This window comes from Lathyrus oleraceus, chromosome 2 (assembly GCF_024323335.1).
Source record: "Lathyrus oleraceus cultivar Zhongwan6 chromosome 2, CAAS_Psat_ZW6_1.0, whole genome shotgun sequence".
Taxonomy (NCBI): Eukaryota; Viridiplantae; Streptophyta; class Magnoliopsida; order Fabales; family Fabaceae; genus Lathyrus; species Lathyrus oleraceus.
Genome location: NC_066580.1, coordinates 419,346,613 through 419,357,323, shown reverse-complemented (window position 1 = coordinate 419,357,323; position 10,711 = coordinate 419,346,613).

Sequence of the window (10,711 nt, the reverse complement as noted above, 5' to 3'; positions counted from 1 at the left end):
TTTGCAACGGTAAAATTCAAGTATTTACAATAATTGAAATTACTCCTTATTTATAGATTTTGTTTGTTTGCTCCTTATGCAAAGCCCAAAAACAAAAACTCAAAATACATAATTTTGTCAACATTACAAAATTAGGTTTAAAATCAAATTCACACAACATTTCGACAACAACAGACTTTGTCGAAAATACTGTTTTGACACAAAAAAATATAATTCAACAGTATGTATTTTTTTTACTTGCTCGATCTTTTTAAATGTTTGGCTTGATCGTATAAAAATATAACTTACATTAAGACTTTAAAAACATGTTTTACAATATACTCAAAACTAATATTTTTCAATATAAAATATCATGTTATCTTGTATAAACCCCTCCTCATACATCTTATTTCTCAACATAGTCTTTATAATTTTCGTTGTTGTAAAAAAATCTTTCAGTTTGTGATAAAACGGAGCAGTCTATTAATCAAAGAGTAAATTTCAATATGTCTAGTTGCAATCAAACTTGAGCATAATTCTTGAATAGTTTATAATTATTCAAAATTGATGTTTGGCAAGTAATAACAAGAAAATATTGGAGTTGAAATTGCAAATTCTTTTTCTCTTGATCATTAAAAATCTATAGAATAATATTTTTCAAGTAGAGTATAAATAGTATTTGTACTGATCAAAAAGTACATGTGTGTGTGTTCCTCTTGCAAAGGCAGGGGGACTCAGAAACCTTAGTAAGTTTATAATAATTCGGGGTGGTTAGGGCTTGCCCGCAATAGTGAGAACTCTTGTACGGTGGTCTTTAGTGGTGGTTTTAGGAGTCATGCTCACGTGAGGTGAAAGACTCAATTGATGGATAATGTGTTTGTAGTAAGCGCTTAAGAGGTACAATCAATATGTTTTATGATTTGGCCAAGTATTATGCTTAGGGTGTAATGATTTCTCGTTTCTCCTGTTATGGGGGAGGTATTTATATAGGCCTTTTGGGCCTAGGTTTTAGATAACCCTAAGTGACGATAATTATTCCCTTATGATTATGAGGAGTTATTAACCACCTAACCTTTCGGGAGTAGTGGTAGACTTCCCCTTTCTTGAATAAAGACTTCAAACGTCATAACTACTGAGGTCAAATTCTTAGGTCATCGTCTAGGCAATACCATTCTTAAGCGAGGGCGTCCTCATTTAGGATTCTCACAAATATAAGACTACATAATCCCTCAAGCATGAGGGTTTTGTTAAATGTGAGGGGGGTTTAAGACCCTACTTTTGTTCAGGATGTGCCCCTTACCCCAGTAGTAAGTTCTTGGGTTTACATCATTCTTAGAAAAAGGGATGAGTCTCTTGGCTGAAGGTGACTATATTTAAAGGCAAATTTCAGAGCTACGGGCGAGTCCCTCAATTGAAGGCTATTATGTTTAAATGCGAGTCATGTAACACCCTAAGCCCCATACTCTAATTTTTAATGATAAATGCATACATATGATGTTACTTCATCAAAACTCTCATACATAAACATACAATTAAATAATTCACAACGGGAGATAAAATAAAAACATATCATAAGTCTGAATAAAGAAAATTCTAAAAGACTCCATAAATGAGAGTTACAACTCAAAATATGAAAATACAAGTGCCCAAATCCTCGATGTTACAAACCAGAGCATTTATTTGACTAAATAAATAAATAAACAGTAAATGATAAAAGGGCGTGGAACCAATCTCACGATGTATCACTCATGTTGATTACCAGTATAACAATACACAAAGCCAATCCAACAAAACAAACAAGGGGTGGTAATACATTTACAAATAATAACGGTGAAATTTAGCAACAGGATGATAACAAACAATAGTTTTAGTACACAAACACATACACCAATACAAACACAAATATGATTCTCAACATACTAATGTTATTATGCACCAACTCCTTCACCTATATGCATATGGTACCAAATTTTTATGGACATCAGAGGTATATTACTGATTTCTTCCACAGTCTCCGGTCCTCACCTGAACCGACAATCCCCACCAAATAGATCTGAGACCCGCCTATGGTCTCTCAACTAGACCAACGATCCCACCAAATAGATCTGAGGCCACCAAATGGACTGAAGTCTCACCTAACTCCAATGTACATGCATGCATGGAAATGCTAGTAGTCAAACAATATAGCTCATCCAAACAAGTATAAATCACCCATAATTATTTAATTAATTATTCACAAAAAATAGGCTCCAAGTATGAACCATATATCATCAATAAAATACCTCTAAAAATAATCATTGTTTTCAATCATATTTCAATTTTATTGCTCCACAATACCACCCATTTTTCACTTTCTATTATATTTTCAAATAAAAACTATAATTCTTAGTGGTAAACTTCCCCTTTCTTGAATAAAGACTTCAAACGTCATAACTACTGAGGTCGAATTCTTAGGTCATCGTCTAGGCAATATCATTCTTAAGCGAGGGCGTCCTCATTTAGGATTCTCACAAATATAAGACTACATAATCCCTCAAGCATGAAGGTTTTGTTAAATGTGAGGTGTTTTTAAGACCCTACTTTTGTTCAGGATGTGCCCCTTACCCCAGTAGTAAGTTCTTGGGTTTACATCATTCTTAGAAAAAAGGATGAGTCCCTTGGCTGAAGGTGACTATATTTAAAGGCAAATTTCAGAGCTACGGGTGAGTCCCTCAATTGAAGGCTATTATGTTTAAATGCGAGTCATGTAACACCCTAAGCCTCACTCTAATTTTTAATGATAAATGCATACATATGATGTTACTTCACCAAAACTCTCATACATAAACACACAAAATAGATCTGAGACCCGCCTATGGTCTCTCAACTAGACCAACGATTCCACCAAATAGATCTGAGGCCACCAAATGGACTGAAGTCTCACCTAACTCCAATGTATATGCGTGCATGGAAATGCTAGTAGTCAAACAATATAGCTCATCCAAACAAGTATAAATCACCCATAATTATTTAATTAATTATTCACAAAAAATAGGCTCCAAGTATGAACCATATATCATCAATAAAAGACCTCTAAAAATAATCATTGTTTTCAATCATATTTCAATTTTATTGCTCCACAATACCACCCATTTTTCACTTTCTATTATATTTTCAAATAAAAACTATAAATATTTTATTTTATTCAGAAAAAGAATTTAATCTCAAAATAATGCAATTTATCTTCAATATTACACAAAAGTCAGAGAAAAGATCTTTGAACTCGAAAAATGACAAAACGATCGAAAAACACACGAAAATTCTCGGACAGCTCGAACCTCGGCCGCCGTCGCCGCCAAGATCTCAAGAAGATGTTTTGGTGACCAAGGATGAAGAGATATTTTGCATGATTTATGTGTGCATGTTTGACTTGCCATAAGGCAAAGATTGAGCATCAATAGTTGTTTGGACTGATGCAATCGTTGGATATTTTTGAATGGAAGTGAGATAGTATCTCGACAGATTTTGTGACTAGTTTGCCGAGTACTCCTAGAAAGAGCGATGCGATTTTGGGTGATTGTGGATAGACTGACTAAAGCAGTGCACTTCATCCTGATTAAGATCAATTTTTCATTGCAGAAGCTGGCTGAGATCTATATTAGTGTGATTGTGAAGTTGCATGGTATTTCGTCGAGTATTATTTCTGATAGAGACCTGAGATTCACGTCCAGGTTTTGGGAGAGTTTTCAGGAGGTTTGGGTACTAGATTGAGGTTTAGTTCTGCATATCATCCGCAGACAAATGGTCAGACTGAAAGGGTTATCTAGTCTTTGGAAGACTTATTGAGGACTTATGTCTTAAAGCAAGGAGGTGCTTGGGACAATTATTTGTCATTGGTCGAATTTACGTACAATAACAACTACCATTCTAGTATAGGAATGACACCATTTAAAGCTTTGTATGATAGTAAATGTAGGAATCCTCTGTGTTGGTATGAGTCTGGAGAGTGTGGTGTACTTGGACCAAAGATTGTTCAGTAGACTATCGAGAAGGTGAAGATAATCCAATAGAAGATGAAGGCATCGTAGATTAGGCAAACGAGTTACCATGATAAGCAAAAGAAGGCTCGTGTATTATGAGGAGGTGATCATGTATTTCTAAGGGTCACTCATCTGACCGGTGTTGGACGTACGCTGAAATCTAAGAAGCTTACTCCTTGTTTCATTGATCCTTATCAGATTACCCAGAGAGTTGGAACGGTTGCCTATCGAGTGGCCTTACCCCCATCTCTTTCAAACCTCCATGATGTTTTCCTTGTGTCTTAGCTTCGGAAGTATGTTCATGATCTGTCACATGTGACCTAAATGAATGATGTACATGTAAGAGACAATTTAACTATTGAGGCATCATCCATGCGAATTGAGGATCGATAAGTGAAGCAATTAAGAGGTAAAGAAATTTCTCTGGTGAAAATGGTGTGGGAGAGGACCTGCTGGAGGGAGTATTGCATGGGACTTGGAGAGCCGAATGAAGAAGTCTTATCGGAAGTTGTTTTGCCAAGTAATTTTGGATGGCAAAAATCTTTTTAGTGGAGGAGAATTGTAACACCTTGACTTTAATTTATTAATTTATTTAAATTATTAGATTTAATTTATTTAAATCATTAGACTTAATTGAGTGAATATATATTTTTTACTTGAATTATTGAGTATTTGTTATTTCATGTGTTTTATGGGAGTTAATGGTGTTTTAGTAATTTAAATGATGGAAATATAAATTATTGAGAGCGGAGAAATAAAATAAAAATTATTTAATTTGGAAATAATTAGATAATTTAATTATTGGAGGTAATTAAAGAAAATATCATATTAAATAAAAAATAAGTATTTATAATGATTATATAATTTGGATAGGGGTGGCAAAACGGGTCGCCTGTCCCGCCACACCTTAAGCCCGCCAAAAAAAGTAGCGAGACGGGCAAGCCCTCCAAGTGAAGTTGAGTTTAAAAATCTAACTCGTCCTGCCAAGGTGGTGGGTTGGCGGGCGGTGGGCTTACCCGTCTATAGATTAATATGCTTATTTCTACATTTCAATTAGATTTTTCACTTATTTTTTAGAATTACTTTTTTATAAAGTATCTTTTTAAAAAAAATCCTTAAAAAAATATTGCATATATTCGTTAATAAATATATAAAATACAATCATCAACAAGTATCATTAAAAATATTGCATATATTCACTAATAAATATATAAGAATTATATTTTGAGTGTTTGATAACTAGGTTGGCTGATCAACCCGCCCATTTATTTGGCGGGCTGAACGGGTAGGCGGGCACAAAATCTCAACTCCACCCGCCACAAATGGCAGATGCGCGGGTCGGCCCGGCGGCCACGACCCGTTTTGCCACCCCTAAATTTAGATTTTTATTAAACAATTATTTAGTAAGATTTTATTTAAATGAAATAAATAATTATTTTATTAAAATGAAATATTAGTGTAGTGGAAACAATTTGGAACTTTAGGGTTACATAAAAACTAACTTGAAGGCTTGGGAATTGGTATGAGAGAAATTGGAATTTTAAAAAAGAGACGGATTTGAAAAGGGAAAAGAGATTTTTGGAGCGATTGTAAGAACCATGAAAAAATTCCACCAACCTTTAAATTTTGAGGTAATGGGGTGGATTATTTTACTAATTGGTGATCATAGGCAACCAAGATGATGAAGGTTTCTTATCCTCCCATCAGCGTCATGAGTGATTTATGTGTTTTCTTTAATTTCTTATATTGGTCTGAAATGTTTAGCCAAATGGAATTTAGGAAAAACCCCATTGGCATCGATCGTAAAATATTTTGACTATGTGTGTTATTGTGTTTGCCCAAATAGGGTTTGAGCAAAACGTTATTGGTGACCAAATGGGATTTAGGGTAAATCCCCCACGTTCATCGTAATATCATTTGTTGTTGGTTGATAGATTTTTTGTGATATGAATATATGTTTTGTTGGATTGTATATATCTTTTGTGGGTTATACCCTTTTGGGTTTTTTGTGATGTATGTGAAATTCGAGCGACCTCATTTGGTTTACTTTTCCTAATTTCTTCAATATGTGTGTTTTCTCAATTTTTTCCATTAAAAAGTCATAAACTTATTTTTTTCTTCAAAAAATCAGACGTTTTGACCACAAAATTGAAAATCGGGTGAGGATCGCGATGGCGGCGGCCAAAATCGGGGTTACACAACGACGATGGAAAAAAGGGTTAGGCGGCATCAAAGTCGTGACAGCTGGAAAAAGAGGGGGCGTCATCAGTCTAAGGCGTTTTTCGGAAGTGTTCAAATTTAGGGAGTTTTTTTGCTAATTTTTGAGTAATTTTTTACATCGATGATTTTGTGGTGACCTTATGCTCAACTTTGAGAAATTTGATTTAAATTATCAGGCCTTAGAGCAGTAGAGTTATTACCTGTGAGAAGTTGTCCATAAAACACCTTTGAATACTTTAGAGTACTTTAATATATTCTTTCAAGTTTTTACAACTCTGTAAGTTCAGGGTTCAGGACAAGGCATCCTTTGCATAAGGATGGCCCTGCATAAGAGGGAAAGATATTATAGTAAATAAAATCATAGGCTAGATGTTTTATGCTAAGCTTGTAACAAACTATACTTAGTCGGCATAGTCCTAACTTTGAGAATGCAATTCACAATTCAATTGCATATGGAATATAATCCCCTTCTCTGCCATTGAAGGAAAAAAGCTAACAATTTAGATTTGAAAATATGCACACAATGAAGACTTTTTCTATTAAAGGAGCATCTAATATATTGATAGAAAATTATGGTTGTGTATAGGTTGGATAAACCCATTTGAAAATACGCACACAGTGAACACTTCTATCATATAAGAAAAAAACATGTTCTCAAAAGACCCAAATAACCTTTCTTATTTATCTGCCACATCTTATTTTTATGGGCAAATTGTATCTAACGTAACTATTTGTCAACGAATTTCACGTTCTGGTTTCAAAGTAACTGCATCTCTTAATAGACTCTACTAAACTTCTTTTAGTTTTCATTATAATAAATATATTAGGTAACATGTTATACTTATTTTTTCTGTAGATGGTTGCATATTTTCCACTTTAACGATACATATTTCAAAAAAATTCATCCTTATGCAAACGCATCATATGTCTATTCTCGCCTATCTCTTCCTTCTTCTAGAACTTTTTAATCTCGTGTATCTCTTCCTTCTGCAGCAACGAGATTGTTTTCGGCAGATTCTGAGTGTGGTTGTTCACTCTATCGTTGGTGATATGCTAGGGAAATGAGGGGTGGATCTATTATGCACAATGGTGGTCGATTTATATGTTAAAATAATGGTGATGGTTTGAGCGTTTTACGGCGGTGTGTGGTTTCACAGTGGTAGATCTGTGGTAAAGCTCTAAACTTTCTGCACATATTTGATTTCTTTTGATGCACCTCATTCATACTACGACCATAAAAGTCAACATTATCACAAGATATGAATAATATATTAGACTTCTTCATGTTTTACTTTCACAATTCGGGCTTAGGTCGATGATATGTGCGTCGTGTCTCGACGTGCAAAAGACGATGAATCTAACAACTTCTATTTCAATTTATATTCACACTTTCTTTCAATTTTATTGGATCTTCAAATGTTTTGTTTTCTTTCATTGTTATGCAGAGAATCTATATTTTCATGGATTTAAAAGAAGACAATACATGGTATACATAGACATGTTAGTGATTTAGGAAATATCAATGTTGGTGATGATGATATGGATTTGTTCTTTTAGTTATTTACTTTTCCAAGTCATTTGATTTTGATTTTTGGTAACAGTCGTGCTTTAAAATGTGTTTGTTTGATTTTAATTTTAAATAGTTTTCTCTAATTGTGTAATTTCGGAACTCTAAGCTTCACCATTACTGACAACTAGGTATGTTATTCATCTTTTGAACATAAATTCTGATGAATTATTATAAATTGGCTACTAAATGTTGGGAAATCCCTTTCACTAGAACGAAACAGCAACTATTGTTGGAGATGCCTCTGTTGAGTTGGTTAGGCGTTACAGGCATGCAACTGCTGTTATTGGTGACCTAACTTTTATTTATGATGGTTTACATGGTGGTAAGTCATAAACAAATGCTTTTGTTTGTAATTACTTTTGAATAGTTTTATTCCTATAATTTTTGTCGAATTTCATTTGGTATTAGTTATCTTAACACCTCGAACAATAGAAAAATGAGACTATAAATACTGGGAGTGTCAAGTTTAATTTATTTTTTTAAATAAACAACCGTTTACCTCGATTTTAAAGAAAAACGAGGGAGTAGAGCTATAATGGAGCTCACTTCGACACCCCGTCTTTGCATTTTATGCTTTTTTTTCAAGTTGTTTAGTTAGTATTTCTCACTTGACGCTTTTCCAAGTTCCATTTTTATCATTGTTATTTTTTTTATTAGTATTTACCCCGGCTACATGGTTCAACTAAGAGATAACATATTTTGCATTAATCAATTTCAAAATACTATTTTCAAAATCTTATTTTTAATATTTTATTTAATATGTTCAAACCCCTCGGTTATACAAAAAACCCTACATTATATATCTTTTAATTGAATTCTCAAAATATGACGCTATTGTGTTTTTTATATTTTATATTTTTAATTAATATTGTCACATCGGATTTTATATAAAATCGACGTGACACATATATTGCATGAAATACTTCAGACTACAATCTAGCTAGTTTCTAACTTTTCATTTACCTATCCATGCTCAAACGTCATTTCGTCACTCTCATTTCGCAAAAAAAAAAAACTAGGCGATTTTCAAGCTGATATTCATCAAAACTCTTCCAACAGATATTAATCAAACGTCATTTTTGCAACAGATTTGTTCTTCACTGAAACGAGTTATATATTACTTCATTTTTCGCTGATCATTTTGTCTAGGGTTTTACATTAGTTTGTCTTTTGATCATTTATTTCTATGATTTTCCATTTGGTTTTATTAAAACGTTAGTTAGTATAGTTTCTCTTGATCATTTTGAATTTTATTTAGATAGTTATTTCGTCAACATATATCATTTTTCAATAGGTTTGTTCTTCACTGAAACAAGTTATATATCACTTAAATGAGTTATATATCACCGAAATGAGTTTATATTATTCTGTTTTTACCTATTTTTCAAGAGATAGTCATGGCTGATTCGATAAGTACATCCCTTGTAACATCTGCTGTAACATTTGTTAATACAAATCGTAGAAGAAAAACTATAGGTGCCACAATGTATGCCGAGGTGAAAAAAGCCCAAGAAACGGGTGTTCATACCCAATTATAGTTGATATTGCAATCGACAGGGCTTATGGTGAACACGTTGAATATTTTATGGGTTACATTGCATTACAAGATAGAAGTAAACTGAGCATTTTGATAGATAGTTGACACGATGTTGAAGAGGAATTGAAAGACATCATATGGGAAGATGTTCAAGTATTTTATGATTTGTTTGCAAGTGTATATCATCATTTATTTTTTGTTTAATACTAATAACATCTCTATTGGGTAAATATATGATGTGTTCATTGTTAGTCCAAATGATGATAATGTTAAAAAGAAGATGATTACATATTAAGGTGAGCGTTTGAGGGGCTTTAAGACACAGTTCACCCATGATTATATTAAACATAGAGAAGATAAAGAAAAGCCTTCATATGATGTGTATTCATTTATTGATCAAGATGTTTGGGAGAAATTTGTAGAGTCCCGCATCACTCCCGCCTTCTTGGCAAATATCCAAAAAAGAAAGGAAAATCGAGCTAGAAATATCTATCCATATGGATTATCTCGTGGAGAATATCAAAAACTTGAAAAGACAGTGATTGAAGAAAAAATAAAACAAAGGGAGGAAGATTCGGGAAGTTCTATAAGTTTTGATCGCACTCCATATCCACCATCACGCCACAAGAAATGGAAGAGGGCGCATCAAAGAAAATACGACGAGTTCGTATCAGATACTACGCGCGAAGCGGCTCAAAGGATTGTACTTAGATACTTTTCTCAACAACATTTATTTTAGTTAAATCAATTTGTTAAAGATTAAATTTCATATGTGTCGTAGGATGATTTGGTTGAAAAAACCAAAGTTGGCATCTTCACTTCACAAGATCGTCATGACATCATGGTATAAGCGATTGGAACGGAGGAGCATCATAGGTATGCTCGTGGTCTTCGAAGAGGTGTTGGCTACACACAAAAATTTGGACCATCTAAATCATCTGGTGGGAAAATCCATAAGAGATATTAAAAATATTATTGTTGTTGAGTTGGAGAAGGAAAGGGAGAAGCAGGATAAGAAGTTGGAGGATGATAGAAAGAAGGTTGAGGAGGAGAGAAAGAGGTGGAGGGAGGAGCATGATAGGAAGTTTGATGAGGGTAGGAAGAAGTTTGAGGAGGAGAAGAAGAGGTGGAGGGTAGGAACATCCATGACTTATGCATTGAAAGGAAACTTCAAAACAAGTATTGCATCTTAGATTCAGCGCGCATGGGTCTTACTCGCGGTTCGACAGGAAAGAATATCCTTATTTACTTAAAAGATAAATTGAAAAGGAACATCAAAGATTTTTATTTTGTCCCATTTTACCGTAAGTAAGTATATATTAATTTGTGTTTTCATTTATAAATCAATTTTATACATATTAATTATTCTGAATATTTATGCAGTGA